General features: G+C 38.1%; 1 protein-coding gene across 1 annotated transcript in view; it reads left to right on the forward strand.

Moving 5' to 3' along the window:
• Window positions 1-6,874: 6,874 nt before the first annotated feature.
• The window catches only part of ATP10D (ATPase phospholipid transporting 10D (putative)), a 133,104-nt gene continuing 122,157 nt past the window's right edge, over window positions 6,875-17,821 (forward strand). The window contains exon 1 of the mRNA XM_068975172.1: window positions 6,875-7,000. The gene's annotated coding sequence lies outside the window, so the exon portion shown is untranslated. The remainder of the gene's footprint in view (window positions 7,001-17,821) is intronic.

Below are 17,821 nucleotides of genomic sequence, written 5' to 3' on the forward strand. Positions count from 1 at the left end.
GGATGTGACTGGTGATGGAAGTAAGTCTGATGCTGTAAAGAGCAGTATTTCATAGGAACCTGGAATGTTACGTCCATGAATCAGGGTAAATTAGAGGTGATCAAACAGGAGATGGCAAGAGTGAACATTGACATTTTAGGAATCAGTGAACTAAAATGGACTGGAATGGGTGAATGGAATTCAGATGACCATTATATCTACTACTATGGGCAAGAATCCCTTAGAAGAAGTGGAGTAGCCCTCATAGTCAACAAAAGAGTCCAAAATGCAGTACTTGGATGCAATCTCAAAAATGACAGAATGATGTCTGTTCGTTTCCAAGGCAAACCATTCAATATCAGAGTAATCCAAGTCTATGCCCCAACCAGTAATGCTGAAGAAGCTGAATTTGAACGGTTCTATGAGATCTACAAGACCTTTTAAAAATAACACCCCAAAAAAGATGTCCTTTTCATCATAGGGGACTGGAATGCAAAAGTAGGAAGTCAAGAGATAACTGGAGTAACAGGCAAATTTGGCCTTGGAGTATGAAATGAAATAGGACAAAGGCTAACAGAGTTTTACGAAGAGAATGCATTGGTTAGCAAACACCCTCTTCCAACAGCACAAAAGAAGACTATACAAATGGATATCATCAGATGGTCAGTACCAAAATCAGATTGATTATATTCTTTGCAGCCAAAGATGGAGAAGCTCTATACAGTCATCGAAAACAAGATCAGGAGGTGACTGTGGCTCCGATCATGAATTCCTTATTGCCAAATTCAGATTTATGTTGAAGAAAGTAGGGAAAACCCCTAGACCATTCCATTATGATCTAAGCCAATTCCCTTACGATTATACAGTGAAAGTGACAAATAGATTCAAGGGATTAAATCTGATAAACAGAGTGCCTAAAGGACTATGGATGGAGGTTCCTGACATCGTACAGAAGGCAGTGATCAAGACCATCTCCAAGAAAAAGAAATGCAAAAAGGCAACATGGTTGACACCACCCTTATGGCAGAAAGTGAAGAGGAACTAAAGTGCCTCTTGATGAAAGTGAAAGAGGTGAGTGAAAAAGCTGGCTTAAAACTCAACATTCTGAAAACTAAGATCATGGCATCCAGTCCCATCACTTCATGGCAAATAGGGTAACAATGGAAACAGTGGCAGACATTACTTTCTTGGGCTCCAAAGTCACTGCAGATGGTGACTGCAGCCATGAAATTAAAAGACGCTTAATCCTTAGAAGAAAAGCTATGACCAACCTAGACAGCGTATTAAAAAGCAGAGACGTTACTTTGCCAACAAAGGTCCGTCTAGTCAAAGCTATGGCTTTTCTAGTAGTCATGTATGGATATGAGAGTTGGACCATAAAGAAAGCTGAGCACCAAAGAATTGATGCTTTTGAACTGTGGTATTGAAGAAGACTCTTGAGAATCCCCTGGACTGCAAGGAGACAAACCAGTCAATCCTGGAGGAAATCAGTCCTGAATGTTCATTTGAAGGACAGATGCTGAAGCTGAAGTTCCAATACTTTGGCCACCTGATGAGAAGAGCTGACTCATTGAAAAAGACCCTGATGCTTGGAAAGATTGAAGGCAAGAGGAGAAGGGGACAACAGAGGAAGAGATGGTTGGATGGCATCACCGACTTAATGGACATGAGTTTGAGCAAGCTCTGGGAGTTGGTGATGGACAGGGAAGCCTGGTGTGCTGCAGTCCATGCAAAGAGTTAGACATGAATGAGGGACTGAATTGACTGACGTCTTAAGCAGCAGTGGGCCTCCACATCTGAAAATGGAGAGAGGTATCAAAAGAAAGAACTGGGAACAGGCCTATGCTTCCTTACTCTCCTCACCAGCACCACCTAACATTCCCTGAGGCCAGCTGCTGTGTTTTTTGAACCTTGCAAACAGGTTACCCTTTCATCAGCTCCATGGGTTCCTATTCCATGATGAGTTCTAGACCCCATAGGTCCCATGGAGCTGCTCAGGGGCCAAGAGATTATCTCACAGTACAACCATAGCCTATTGTCTGGGGAACTCTGATTTGTAAGGTATATAGCACCACAGCAAAGGAAACAGCTTAATAGTGGGTTTTAGATGTCACTTTCTTAAAGTCTATCAGTTGTAGCTGCTCACAGAATTTGTCATTGGCCTTCTTACACATCTGACTCAAGATTGTATGCCATTCCTTAGAGGCCAGATCCCGTCTTCTTTCTCTCTGGGTAGAGTTATTGCTTATCCTCTTATCTTTCCAAAGCCCTCACACTCCTACCTGGTCTGGGAAGTGGGGGAAATACATCATATTTAGAGAAATGTATATGTACTTCTTTATCTCAATTACATCTAAATTCAGAATAAAGCTCTGGAGCCAACTTTTGTATAAGTAAGGGACTGAGGAATTGTCTTCATTGCAGGTGAATTCTTGACCACTGAGCCACTGGGAAAGCCCAGATTATCTTTCTTAAAGTAAAAGACCATCAATCCATGTGAGGAATTCTGCTACCATCCTATCAGGCACTTTTCACATTACAAACAGTTTCCAGAAGGAGTTAATGGACCTATCTAGAAGTCTGAGACCAGCTTGAATCACTGCCATTATGGAGATTCTCTTGTTGATATTCTGTGTGATCATTGCATTTTAAAGGTTTTTATAAGATGAAAAGCCAATGTTCTCATGTGGAACAAAGTGATTCAGCTGATGAAAAGGGAAAGAGAGTGTTAGTCGCTCAGTGGAGTTCAGCTCTTTGTGACCCCACGGATTGTAACCTGCCAGGCTCCTCTGTCCATGGGATTCTCCAGACAAGAATACTGGAGTGAGTTGCCATTCCCTTCTCCAGGGGCCTTCCCCACCCAGGGATCGAACCAGGGTCTCCTGCATTTGCAGGCAGATTCTTCACCATCTGAGCCACCAGGAAAGCCCATGTAAAGGGAAGGAAATGTGATTCCTCTTTTTAACAAATGCACAAATATAAAATTAAAGCATAAGTTTATAATCAGTAATAATGATGTAGATATTGTTATTTCTTAAAAATATAGAATTTCTACTCTCATCAAGGCAGTTATAGTCATAGCATGGTTTTCACCTCTCCCTGTCCCCCAAAATCATTTAATATGCCCCTTCCTAATTCACCAAATGCTATGCTGAATAGTCCACAATAGAATATGGGTTCTCCAGCTTTTCACTTACTAGCTTTTCTGTCTTGGGGAAGTCACTTTATCTCTCTGTACCTCAGATTCTTATCTCTAAATAAACACTGAACTCATAGGGATAATATGAGGATTAAAGGAGGTAGCAGATGTTCTCAAACTCTTGAGAACAGTGCCTAAAAGAATTGTTTTTACTAGTGCTCAGCAAATATTAAGGAAAAGAAAAAAGAGAGAAAAAAAAATCTGGTGATGATGTGACCAAAATCAGGGCTCATCTATGAGGCATAAGCCCTTATGGCTTGAGGCATTGAACTCTTTTTTTTTGGTCAAAAGTTGGAAAGCCAATCCTGGGAAATACTCATCTGCGCTTGAGTCATACTTTGTTAATAAGATAACTAATACAGAGAAGAAGTGGTTGATGAATCCTGAAAAATCAACTGTGTCACTTTAGGGAACACTGTTACATGTGAAATATTTGGAGGCAAACAAAAAACACACACATAGTTTCATATATTACATGTTACAGTAGTGGTCTAAAAGGATGAATGTTTCTCTTTCACATCTATCTGGATAAGAGGTGTCATCAGTCATAGGAAGAATCATGATTACTGTTTTGTTTGAAAAGAAAAGTTTTCTGATAAAGTCTAAGTCAGTTCACTGCTGCCATGATAATCTTTGAGTATGTTTGAGGGGAAAGTAGAAGTCAGAGAATTGATAACTATCATATATTACGTTCCTACTTTTTGCTTTACACAGTGATAAGCACTGCAGCTATATGACTTGATGTAATCTTACACTGAGGTAGGTATTATTGGAATCATTTCACCTGTGGAGCTTAGCGATGGTACCCAAGAATATACATCTAAAATTAACAGAGCTAAGATTTAAAGCCAGGTTAAACCTAGACACTTGACTCCTATGCCATGTTTCCTAATGGCAGTTAGTTACAAAGTTGTTGATACTGACGTACTACTAATTACAAATAATTTTCCAGTTGGAAAAGATGAAATTTCCTTACATCCATACTATATATTTTGAATATTTTCTCCTAAAACTTCATGAGGAGATGGGCACATAAAATTGGAAAATATTTCTGAAATTAAAAGAAAATAAACATTTTAAGTTTAGCAGTGGTGTATGGATTAATACTTACATTTTGGTAGCCAATGTATTTAATCAAAGATTTTATGGAATTTTTAAACAAAATGGAAGCAACCCTATGAGAAATGTTAGATACTAGAGGAACATTTGGAAAAAAACTGAAACTCACATTAATCATGGTTATTTGCAAATATATTCATAAGTATTGATTTCTTCTTCCAATTTTACTGAGACACAATTGACATACAGCGTTGTATAAGTTTATGGAGAAGGAAATGGCAGCCCACTCCAGTGTTCTTGCCACAGACAGAGGAGCCTGGTGGGCTACAGTCCATGGGGTCTCAGAAGAGTCAGGCACAGACATAGGGACTAAACGACAACTGCAACAACTGTATAAATTTAAGGTGTGCAGCATAATGATTTGACTTACACACATCATGAAATGATTACCCCAATAAGTTTAGTGACCATCCATCATCTCATATAGGTAGAAAAATAAAAGAAAAAAATCTTTTTTCTTGTGATGAGAACTGGTAGGATTAGCTTTTAACAACTTTCATGTATATAACATGCAGCCATGCAGCCATGTTACATGTATTAATCATGTTGTTCATTACATCCCTAGGACTTAGTCATCTTATAATTGAAGGTGGTACCTTTTGACCACCTTCATCACTATACAAAGATATTACATTATTACTGACTATATTCCCCGTACTGTGCATTTCATCCCTGTGATTCATTTCATAACTAGAAGTTTGTACCTCTTAAATTCCCTCAACCATTTCACTAAAGTATTAATTTTTAAAACTTAATTAAATACATTTAAATCAAATGGGACACATGCTCCTTGCATTCAGTCAAATGTTACAGAAACAAAAAGAAAGCTGGTAATGTCCCCGCTTCTACTTCCCCTCATTCTTCATCCTTTCCCTCTGAGTAAACAATTTTGTGTGTCTTAACATCATATTTTATGTTTATATTAAGTTCCATTTATAATACACTTTATATTTAATATACATTTAAATTAAATATATAAATATATATGAACAAACTGTATTACAAAGTGTTTTACATTATCCTGCTACTGCATTTTTAAACTTAAATATAATGTAGATTTTCATCTAAGACAATTTAAATCTAAGCCAGTGATTCTCAACCTTTGCTGCAGATTAGAATCACATGGAGAGCTTTAAACAAATAAAAGAGATTGCTTGAAGTCCATCCCCAGAGATTCAGATTTAATTGGCTTGGGTGGGGCCTTGGCATCAAGCTCCTCAGTTGACTGATGTGTAACTTGTTAGAACCCGATTTAAGCAATCCAAACTGGCTGCAAATACCAGCTCCCTGCCTGAATTGTCCTGGTATGCATCCTCTCAAGAAAGCACTCCACTGAGATTATTTCAGCATCAGTGCTGAGGGGAAATTACGGAAAGCTCTCCCCAGGAAGTTTGGCTATCAGAAAAATTGCTTCATCTTTTATAATCATTTAGAGAGAGTCTAATGACTGTAAAAAGGGTTACCAGGGCCAGGAATTTGAGAGACCACGAGATTGACTCTGGTCTACTAGGCTAGGCTTATCCCAGAACGGAACAAAACTTGCCTGCAAGAAAGAGTTTCCTGAATTGGCCATCGCAGGAAGCCACACCCAGAACTTGTTTCTCCTTGTCTGGGAGAGGCACCTACTCTGTAGGTGCAGGAACTTGTTCAGCCTCTCCAGCTTGACCTTGCAAATCTCCTAGCTCCATGGTTCTGTCCTGATGGGCTCTTCACTATTAGGGAAACGTTCATACCATCATTTAGTTTTCTTCACTCTTGCCACGTATTTAAACATTTGAGAAAATGGAAGATAACTATACAAAAAAAGTTGTGGAGAGATTTGCCCCTCTTTATCTTTGTGGGATAAAACAAGTGGCAGCCAGTGATTCTTACTATTTGGTCTGAATTATTGTTCTGCCTTCTCTGTATCCCCTTTCCCTTTCTCAAGGCACTTTGCAGGTGAGAAGTGTTGATAGAGTTGATGGGTTGTTGGAATTTACTTGGAAGTAAAATATATTTTTTAAGCTGTGAGTTTTAAGCTAGCAGACCATGTCAGCACAAAGCCACATCATTCTGGGTGAAGAAGGGGATAGAAGGTCAAGGAGTGAGGAAAAAAGACCAAATAATTTTTCTTTTTCTCAATATCTCTTTTCTAGTTAACATCAATATTAAGTATTTAGATTTGACCCTTTTACCCTCCAAAAATAATTCCCAAGAGTTTCAAGTTTAGGTAAATGAATGAACTGTTAAAACAGAATTTCAGCGATACAAAAATAAACCAAACACCTGAGCAGGCAGGTTCTGGGTTACTGGGAGACATCTGCATCAAGCAGACAGGAAGCTCCCGCCAACAGCTGGAGCTGGGAAACCCCTCGGCGGCCCTGCCCGCCCCTTGCACCTGACGTCACGAGAGGCGGGGCGGCTAGCGATTGGCCTTCCGCGGAAGTTCGGGCCACTCTGCATCCCAGCGGAAAGCGGAGGCGGAGCCGCGGGGGCGGGCCGCCGGGAGCAGAAGGTTGCCAGCTCGGCCGGGGCTGGGCTCGGGTTTTGGCAGCTGACTTTGAGAGCCGTCTGAGAAGTGTTTTGTTGGTTTTTTTCCTTCCAAGTCAAATGGCTGGCGTAGAAGCATAACCCGCCTCCTCTCTTCGGACCTGTGCTTGGTTCTTCTCTTGCATCTTGGGACTTGTGACCATCATGCTGTGATGTGTGCCCAGAGAGAAGCTGGTAAGGGTGAACGAGCGAGCCTCTTTGACGGTTTCCCTGCCTGCCTTTTCACTACTCTTTTCCTCTGTTTCTTTACTCTCTCTGTCCTCTGCCTCCCGCAATAGTGGTGTTCAAATCGGATGAAGTACCTCAAAACTGGACTTTGTAGCTTTGTTAAACTTTAAAAAGAAGAATCTTACACCATTTTCAGTCACTTGATTACAGGAGAGGGATGACTATCTTTTCTGAATGCTGGGTTTTATGAAAAGATAAGTTATGCACACACACCCTTTGTCATCTCATTGTGAAATCGAACAGTTTAAAGCAATTTTGGCTCTGTTTCAAATATAATGAATAGAATAGGGATTGAAATTTTTACCCAGTGGGTAAACCACGGATTGATTCCTTAGGAAGAAAAAGGTGTTTGTGTTGGAGCTTGCCCAGAAATAGTTTTTACAGGAGCCCTACCAAAAAGCCCTCAATTTTCCATGCAAACACTAATTTTGCAGAGCTTCATTGTTGTTTGGGGCACCCTTTACTTTACATTGTAAAACCTGTGATTATACTTTATACAGAAGAGAGACATCTGGTTGGTTAGTGAAACCCTCCATTCTGGAAGGTCAGGCTCCCTGTGCCTTCAGAAATCATGTATTTAAACTATTCATAATCATAAGGGCACGTCTACTCGGGTATTTAGAGTGTTATCTAAATAAAACCAAAGATTTTTCTTGCTTCTTTTCACATAAGTTCTTTTCAAGGAGAAAATTTTGTAGTCTGAGGGCAAGTCTCTGACTCTAATCAACCTTGAAAGAGGACCCACAAGGATAGGGCACTCCTTATCCACCAATGTTACTATATCCGAAAAGTAACTCCAGAGCAGATAAATATTTTGAAATTCGGCTAGGTCACCGTTTCTGGGAAGAGTACCATCAGAAAGAGAGATTTGGTGGCTTGTTTAGAGCCAATGTGTAGCACATGATCATTGTAATGGTAAATTCATTCAGTGCCCGGGTGTAAGCACTCATTCCAGTTTACCCCACAAGGTAATCTCTCTCCTTCTGAACTCTTCTGTCCATGATACAGATACCTATTACCTACATTGTGATAATTTATCACAAGGAGATCATGCTATATAATTTGAAAAACAACTCTCCAACATTCAAAAACTTTTAGACAGTTTTAAAAAGTAACACTGTAACTGCTAAACATTTGTTAAGTTGTATGAAAAAGATGGAGAATCTGAGCAGTCTAAAATAGGATGTCAGTACTGTTTGACCTTTGCCTAATAACTGAATATTTGTTCAATACGATTGCTTAGTGACTAAATAGAATTTGAATGGGCTATCATTTATTTTGATGTTAGTTAATGGAGGAAACGTTTAGAATTTGATTATAATTTGTAATAGAACAGAGATGATACATCTGTTAGACAAATGGACTTAGAATTAACTTGAAAAATTAAGAGGTAAAAAATGTCCACATATTCAAGCCGTCTCTACAGACCTTATTGTCTGATCTAGTTGAAAGTAGTCTTTTTAATGAGGCAAAACCAAAGAAAATGCTACAAACAAGATCACTTGAGGATCCTCAAAACTCAAAGCATTAGCAGCTGTGCAGGTTTCCTTTTCAGCTGAAATAGGTTTGTTGTGAGTATATTCTCTTAAAACATCATTCCCTTCCTCCCTGCTGTGAAAGAATTTCAATCTGAAATTGATAGAATGAATGATTTCCCTCATGTGCCTTTAGGAAAGCGAAGCTTAAAGACTGGGAGACCAATTTCCCATAAATGCCTGATTTACAGAGGGCTTCCCTGGTGGCTCAGACGGTAAAGAATCTGCCTGCAATGCAGGAGACCTTGGTTTGATCCCTAGGTTGGGAAGATCCCCTGGAGGAGGGCATGGCAGTCCACTCCAGTATTCTCGCCTGGAGAATCCCCATGGACAGAGGAGCCCGGCGGGGTACAGTCCATGGGGTCGCAGACAGCATGGAGCGACTCAGCACACACACACACACAGAAGTCAATAATTTGGAAGTTTCTTAAATGTCAAGGAGTTAACCAGAAGTTTTGCCTTTTATCAGCATTGGAAAGTTTTTGCTTGTGATTTCCAGAGTAAAAAATAAATGACCCAGGTCAGGTTGGTGTCCAAAAAACGAGTTACATTGAGTTTCTCTTGTATGATTAGACTGGTCGTATCTGCTCAGGGAATTTTCAAAGCAGGTCTCCGTTTATTTTGACTTTTTAACAGATACTCACTGAACTCTCTCGTTACATGCCCTGCCCATAAACACAGCCTATTCCAAACCCTGCCGGCTTCCTCAGTGGTAAAGCCTGTGATGCAGGAGATGTGGGTTCAATCCCTAGGTGGGGTAAATCCCCTGGAGAAGGAAATGGCAACTGACTCCAGTATCCTTGCCTGGGAAATCCCATGGACAGAGGAGCCTGGTGGGCTACATTCCATGGGGTTCCAAAGAGTCGCACACGACTAAGCTACTAAACAACAACATTCCAAATCCTCAATGAACTCACTTCTGGCTTGCTATATAGTTCAGGTGTCCCAAATTGTAATTCCTCTGTTATTCCCAAATAAACTCGTTTCTTTGAGCATGCGTCTCAATTTACGTCTTTACTAAGATGGAGGACATTTCTACTGTAGATGGATTTATTTCATTTTAGAAACCATCTTAGTCATAGAAACAGTACTTTTCACAAAGCTAGTATCACAGAGGAAAAGTAATGGTGGTACCAGTTTTGTAAAAGAGTGTGTCCCTGTGGACTACAGCTCATCAGGTTCCTCTGTCCATGGGATTTCCTCCCTTAATTTATTTCGCTAAAATCTACTTCATTTAAGGCCATTCTGAAAGAGGAAGATGGGAACAACTACAGTTCTGTTAAAAAACAAACTTACAAAATTTTAACTCTTTAGGTAGGATAAATAATTTTATAAATCTTATTATTTTGGTTATAAGGAAGGTGAAAATTAGCTTTCCATTATCCAAAAATGTGAAGTCTTTCTTCAGTTTAGTGAGTGAAGTCGCTCAGTAGTGTCCAACTCTTTGCAATCCTATGACCATAGCCCACCAGGTTCCTCAGTCTGTGGAATTTTCCAGGCAAGAATACTGGAGTAGGTTGCCATTTCCTTCTCCAGGGGATCTTCCCCACCCAGGGATCGAACCCAGGTCTCCCGTATTGAGGACAGATACTTTACTGTCTGAACCACCAGGGAAGCATTCTTCAGTTTATAGTACTCGTAATTACTTAGCACTATGTTTAAAAATTCTCATTCCTCTTACAGACTATAATAATACATAGAAAGTTCTACTAAAAATCTTAACTGTCCTTTCTTCTTTGCTAAAGTCTTCCATAGAGAGGTATTCTCAGATAGTTTAATGACATATTCTACTAATCTGTGATGTCCTTCAGCTGACAAATTAACCTTGCCATGTTAGAAAAATGCCTGTCTTTTAAAAAATTTTTATTGAAGAATAGTTGACTTACAATATCATTAGTTTCAAGTGTGCAATATAATGATTCAATAGTTTATACATTATGCATGAAGTTGTTACAATAGTATTGATTGTTTTCTCTGTGCTATGCATTATATCCTTGTGACTTATTTATTTTATAAGGTAGTTTGCACCTCTTAATCCTCTTCACCTGTTTGATCCATTCCCCCTCCCTTCCTGCAACCACTAATTTGTTCTCTATATTTGAGTCTGTCTCTGCTTTGTTATATTTGTTTGTTGCTTTATTAAATTTCATATATAACTAAAAACATACAGCATTCATCTTTTTTCTGACTTATTTTACTAAGAAAAATAACCTCTAGGTCCATCCTTGTTGTCACAAATGGCAAGATTTCATTATTTTTTTTTATGGCTGAGTAATCTTCCGTTGTGCGTATATACCACATCTTTTGTATTCATTTGTTTGTTGAGGAACACTTAGGTTACTTTCATATCTTGGCTATTGTAAATAATGCTTCAGTGAACATTGGGGTGCATGTATCTTTAGTGTTTTAATTTGGGGGGATAAATACCTAGAAGTGGAATTGCTAAGCATGTGGTGGTGATTGTCATTCAGTCACATCTGACTCTTTGTGACCCCATGGACTGCAGCGTGCCAACCTTCCCTGTCCTTCACTATCTCCTGGAGTTTGCTCAAACTCATGTCGATTGAGTTGGTGATGTCATCCAGCCATCTCATCCTCTGTCACCTCCTTCTCCTCCTGCCCTCAATCTTTCCTGGCATCAGAGTCTTTTCCAATAGAGTCAGCTCTTCGCATCACCAAAGTGTGGAACTTCATCATCAGTCCTTCCAATGAATATTCAGGACCGATTTCCTTTGACTGACTGGTTTGATCTCCTTGCTGTCTAAGGGACTCTCAAGAGTCTTCTCCAATACCACAGTTCAAAAGCATGATTCTTTGGTGCTCATGCTTCTTTATGGTCCAAGTCTCTCATCCATACATGACTACTGGAAAAATCAGAGCTTTGACTAGATGGACCTTTGTTGGCAAAGCTATGTCTCTGCTTTTTAGTTCTGTTTTTGAGAGGACTCTGTATTGTTTCCCAGAGTGGCAGTGCCAATTTACATTTCAATTAACAGTGCACAAGCATTCCCTTTTCTATACATTCTCACCAATACTTGATGTTTCTTTTCGATGATAGCCATTTTGATAAGTGTGAGGTAATAGCTCATTGTGGTTTTGATTTGCATTTCTCTTCTGAATAGTGATGCTGAGCATCTTTTCAAATGCTTGGTCATCTGTATGTTTTCTGAAAAATACCTATTTAGATTCTGTGCATTTTTTAGTCAGACTGGCTTTACTTTTTGATACTGAGTTGTATGAGTTTTTAAAAAAAATATATTTTGGATATTAACCCCTTATCAGACATATCATTTACAAATACCTTCTCCCATTCAGTAAGTTGTATTTTCATTTTGTTGATGGTTTCCTTTTTTGTGAAATAGCTTTTTCATTTGATGTGGTCCCACTTATTTTTGCTTTTTGTTGCCCTTTCCTAAAGGGCACTAGTTCCACTAGTTCCCTCTGTTCATGGGATTCTCCAGGTGAGAATACTGGAGTGGGTTGCCATTTCCTTGTCTAGGGGATCTTCCTGACCCAGGGATCAGACCCAAGTTTCTTACATCTCCTGCATTGCCCAGCAGGTTTTTAACCACTAATGCCACCTGGGAAGCCCCCTTTGTCATGGAGTAATCAATTGATCAGATGTGGGTGGGCTTCTTTCTGGGTTCTCTATTCTGTTCCATTAATCCATGTGTCTGTTTCTGTGTGAGTATCATACTGTTTTTATTACTGTAGCTTTGTAGTATACTCTGAAGTTAAGGAGCATGATGCCTCTAATTTTGTTCTTTTTCTCAAGATTGCTTTGGCTAGTCAGGATTTTTTGTAGTTCATACATGTTTTAGGATTACTTATTCTAGTTCTGTGAAAAAATGCTGTGGATGAATTGATAGATACTGCATTGACTATGTAGATTGTTTTGGATAGTACGTTCATTTTAACAATATTCTTGTGATCCATGAACACAATATATCATTCCATTTATTGGAGGTCAACTTCAGTTTCTTTTATAAAGGTCTTATAGTTTTCAGAGTACAGGTCTTTCATTTTCTTTGGATTTATTCCTGGCTATTTTATTCTTTTTGATGCAATTGTAAATGAGATCAGTAGCTCATTTTTATTGTATAAAAATGCAACAGATTTCTGTATATTAATTTTGTATCCTACAATTTTACTAAATTTATTCTAGTTTTTCTTTTTTTTTGGTGGAATTCTTAGAATTTTCTGTATATAATATTATGTCATCTTCTACTAGTGATAGGTCTAATACTTCTCTCCCAGTTGTATGTCTTATTTTTCTTTTCTGATTGTGTAACTTGGGACTTCCAGTACTATGTTGAATAAAAACGGGAGCATGGTCATACTTGTCTTATTCCTGATTGTAGAGGGAAAAGTCATAGCTTTTCACTATTGAATAGGATTAGCTGTTGGTGTGTCATAAATGGGCTTTACTATGTTGAGGTATGTTCCCGCTATACTCACTTTGTTGAGAATTTTTATCATAAATATATATTTTAATGATATCCTATTCCTTTGAATATAATTTTTTCACCTTAAAGACTTATTACTAGATATCCTTCTTAATTTCCCATCATGCCTTAATTTGTACTTGAAACGCAAACCATATTGAACTACACAGTGTTATGTAACACTGGGTTACAGGGTTTTCCAGCTGCCTTACCTTTATTCATATTTTCTTTTCTAAAATTTACAGATCTCATATCTGATTCTCAACATTTCCCAAGACTCAGTTAAAGTTCTGTCTCTTGGGCAGCCTACCCTACTTTTCTGTCTTCCAGTCTCATGTCATGTATTCTCCTAAGATGTTCTAGTTCCGTAAAGGTATGTACTGCATGATTAATGTGACTTATTTATTTTATTTTTGTCGAATTGAGTATTTTGACTGGTTCTGGGCATGTTTATTCATTCTCAAAGTACCAGCACTGTGCCTATAAGACAAGGTAAAGGAAATGAACACTCAAAGGTAAGCTCCTAGAAGACAAATTTTTGTCTGTTTTGTTCTCTGATTAATCTCTGTTACCTGTTATAATGCTGGCATAATAGTGGAAGCTCAGCAAACATTAGTTGGAAGAATGAAGTTGAGCACTTTCAGTGTGCTGGACAATTACTGGTACATTGATTTCATAAACCTCCTTTTAAAACAGTGTGAGGCTGAGTAGTATTCCATGGTATATAGTACACATAAAAAGGATCACATGTAAGTCAGTGCTCATGAGGTGGATGGATCTAGAGCCTATTATGCAGAGTGAAGTAAGTCAGAAAGAGACAAGCAAATGTATATTAACATGTAAGAGTGGAATCTAGAAAAATGGTACTGATGAACCTGTTTGCAGGGCAGCAGTGGAGATGCAGACATGGAAAACAGACTTGTGGACGCAATAGGGGAAGAGGAGAGAGGGTCACTGAAACTCGTACTTTACCATATGTAAAATAGACAGCCGGTGGGAATTTGCTGTATGATGCTGGGAACTCAAACCTGGTGCTCTGTGATAACCTAGAGGGGTGGGTTGGGGTGGGAGGAGCAGGGGAGGCTCAAGAGAGTGGGGACATATGTATACCTATGGCTGATTCATGTTGATGTTTAGCGGAAACTAACACAGTCGTGTAAACCAGTTGTCCTCCAGTTAAAAAGCAAAAAATTGTCATTTAAATGGAAAGAAAAAAAAGTATGAGGCCTATAATTTTATTTCCATTTTACAGATGAGGGAACTGAGGCTCAGGCTAAGAGCTTGTGATACAGACTGAGAATCTGAGCGTCAGTACCATTGGAACTCTTTAGAGCCTGTGTTCTTTATACTAACTGCAGATGAATCTGCTGTTTTGAAAACAGCTGATTATAATATCACTTTTAATTCAAATGGATGTGTTTTGGAGGGTGGAGGGCATCTAGTAATTATTGGAATTGACCACTTATCATGAATCCAATTTCTAATTCCAGTGAACACCATTTCTTTTTAATACCATTTGTAGTTTTCATCTATCTCTTATTGCTATGTATATACTGTACTTAATAACACTTAACTTGGCAAGCTTTGGGGACTGTTTAAATATAGTCATTCCTCCCTGCCCTTAGCCCTTAGTGGCTCAGACTGTAAAGAATCTGCCTGCAATCCAGGAGACCCAGGTTTGATCTCTGGGTCAGGAAGATCCTCTGGAGAATGGAATGGCAACCCAGTTCTTACCTGGAGAATTCCATGGTCAGAGGAGCCTGATGGTCTACAGTCCCTGGGATCGCAAAGAGTCAGACCCAATTGAGTGACTAACACTTACTTACATATCCTTCCTGTCTGTGCTGAGGTTGGTTCCAGAACCCACTGTGGATATCAAAATCCACAGATGTTCAGAATGCAGAGTTGACCCTTCATATCATCAGTTCCATAATTCAGCGAGCCATGGTTGGTGTAGTACTGTATTTATTGAAAGCAATCAGCATATAAGTGGACATATGCAGTTCAAACTCATGTTGTTCAAGGGTCAAGTGTATGTATGTTGAGACAGTTTCAGTAATTGACATATGTAATCTGTGCTTGTGTTACTTTGTCATGTGCTGGTTATTTTTATCCATTGTAAAATTATCTGTGAAATATTTATATCATATTTTAAGTGACCAAAATACTTCCAGAATTGAATCATAAAAAAAGGTTTTAGAAATGAATTAAACCTCTTGTTCATTATACTGGAGTATTTTTTTAATAATTCAACTAAAATAATACCTGTCTTCATCATTTATCCAGTAATGCCACAAGCTTAAAAATTATAGTCTTTCATGTGTTTATTTGGTTTATAATTTAATAGCTCAGGTTAATGATCTGCAAGAGGCCTTTGGAAAACATTTGTGGTCTGTTTAGTTTTATGAGTATATACATTCTTTCAATGCCTAAATTCTTTCCATTTTAGCTGCAAATAACTCCACTTCCCAGTTTATGCTTTTTTCCTCTTATTATTCCATATTCTTTTAAGCGTTTTATTTTCTTTTGCTTTTTACAAATTTCCATGATGACTAATCTAGAAAATAATTTCCCTACTTTTTATGTATAAAAAAGTAGTTTCACTAATTATTTAAATAATGTATGCATCATTGGGGAGTAAATGAATAGTTGCATAAAAATGATACTTAATAGTAATGAATCCATGGATAATATATACTTTAAATTAAAAATCAGTCTCTCTAAAACAGTCACAAATATAGAAAACAAACAAACTTATGGTTACCAAAGGGAAGGAGTAGGGGGAGGGATAAATTCCATAAATTACGGAATTAGCAGATACACACCACTCCATATAAAATAGATATGGATTTACTGTGTAGGACAGGGAATGGTATTCAGTATCTTGTAATAATCTGTAATAGGAAAGGATTTTTAGAAAGGAACTATATATATGACTGAGTCACTTTACTATACATCTGAAACTAACACAATATTGTAAATCAACTATAGTCAATAAAAAATAAAATTTTTAAAAGGTACAAAAAATCTCTTCAGAGCAAATTTGGGCTGCCTAGGCTCATGGTTTTAAGTCTGGTCCCCAGTGTGAGAGCATCAACATCATTCGAATTTATTAGAACTGCCAGTTCATAGGCCCCACTGCAGACTGACTGAATCAAATTGGGGCGAGAGTATGTGTGTACCAGGTGGAATCTGTGCTTTCGCAAACTTTCCAGTGACTCAGATCTCTGGCAGTTTGAGGACACAGGCTTAGGCTTAAGAATCTTAAGATTTCTTTATTTTATTATTTTACTTAATTTTAAAATTGTTATTTGATGTACAGTTGATTTACAATATTAGTTTCCTATATGCAACATAGTGATTCAATATTTTTATCGATTACACTCCATTTAAAGTTGTTATTAAATGTTGGCTGTATTCCCTGTGCTGTACAGTCTCTGCCCTTGTAGCTTTTTTATACATAGTAGTTTCTGCCTCTTAATCCCCATCCCTGTCTTGCCCTTTTTCCTTCCCTCTCCCTTCTGGTAACAACTAATTTGTTCTCTATATCTGTGAGTCTTTTCCTGTTTTGTTATGTTTGTTCTTTTTCATCTTTTGGATTCCATGTATCAGTGATAACATACAGGATTTTCTCTGCCTGACCTAATAGCATAATAACCTGTAGGTCCACTCATGTTGTGGCAAATGACAGAATTTCACTATTTTTTTAATGGCTAAGTAGTAGTCCATTGTGAGTGTGTGTATGCGTGTGTGTACCACATCTTTATCAGTCCATCTGTTGATGGACACTTAAGTTGGTTCTATATTTCAGCTATTATAAATTCTGCAATGAACATAGGTCTTTTTGAATTAGGATTTTCATTTTCTTCAAATACATAGTCAGGAGTGGAATGGGTGGATCATATGCTAGTTTTTTGAGGAACCTCTACACTGTTTTCCACTGGGCTGCTGCACAAGTTTATATTCCCACTGAGAGTGTACCAGGATTCCCTTTTCTCCACATCCTCATCATTTGTTATTTGTAGACTTTTTGGCGATAGCCGTTCTGACAGGCGTAAGATGATACCTCATTTTAATTTATATTTCTCTGATTAGTGATGTTGAGTGTCTTTTCATGTGCCTGTTGACCATCTTTGTCGTCTTTGGATTTCAAAAATCAGGTGGAATTGACCAAGTAGAATCACACCAAAGCACCCCACTCCATCATTCAACAATACTTTTTCCCACACGTTTTTGATTGGTTGACTCTTATCCTCTTAAAAATCAAATTCTTTTTTGATGAGTACTCATTCCCTGGACGCATAGTGTACCACAGTGAACCTGACTGGACATTAATTTATTAAAAAAAATACTCATTGAGTACTTGCTATGTGCTGGGCATTGTCCAGTTAGTTACTGGTTAAAGCAGTATACCAGATGGTCTCATAGAGGAAACAGACATGAAAATAATAATTATAGCTCATTCCTCTATCTTTTGAGTAATCTTTTAAAGCTTATCTTGATGATCACAATACAGTGTGTTTATTATGTTTTACACACACAAAAATACACACTTCATCACATAGAGCTGAAGGTTGCAGTCTTTGTATGAATGAATAAAGATAACACACTAGGAAATTTGTATTCTGCCAGTTTAAAAAGATACTTTGTAGTTTTCAAAATGAGCACTTATCTGGGGTTTAGCTCCACTTATCTGTTGGTTAGTGTTTTAATGCTCTCAGTAATTGCTCTTCTGAAGCCTGGCCATAAACATGTCAAAGTTTGTCCCAAGGGAATTGATCTCTGAA

This window comes from Capricornis sumatraensis, chromosome 7, assembly GCF_032405125.1.
Source record: "Capricornis sumatraensis isolate serow.1 chromosome 7, serow.2, whole genome shotgun sequence".
Taxonomy (NCBI): Eukaryota; Metazoa; Chordata; class Mammalia; order Artiodactyla; family Bovidae; genus Capricornis; species Capricornis sumatraensis.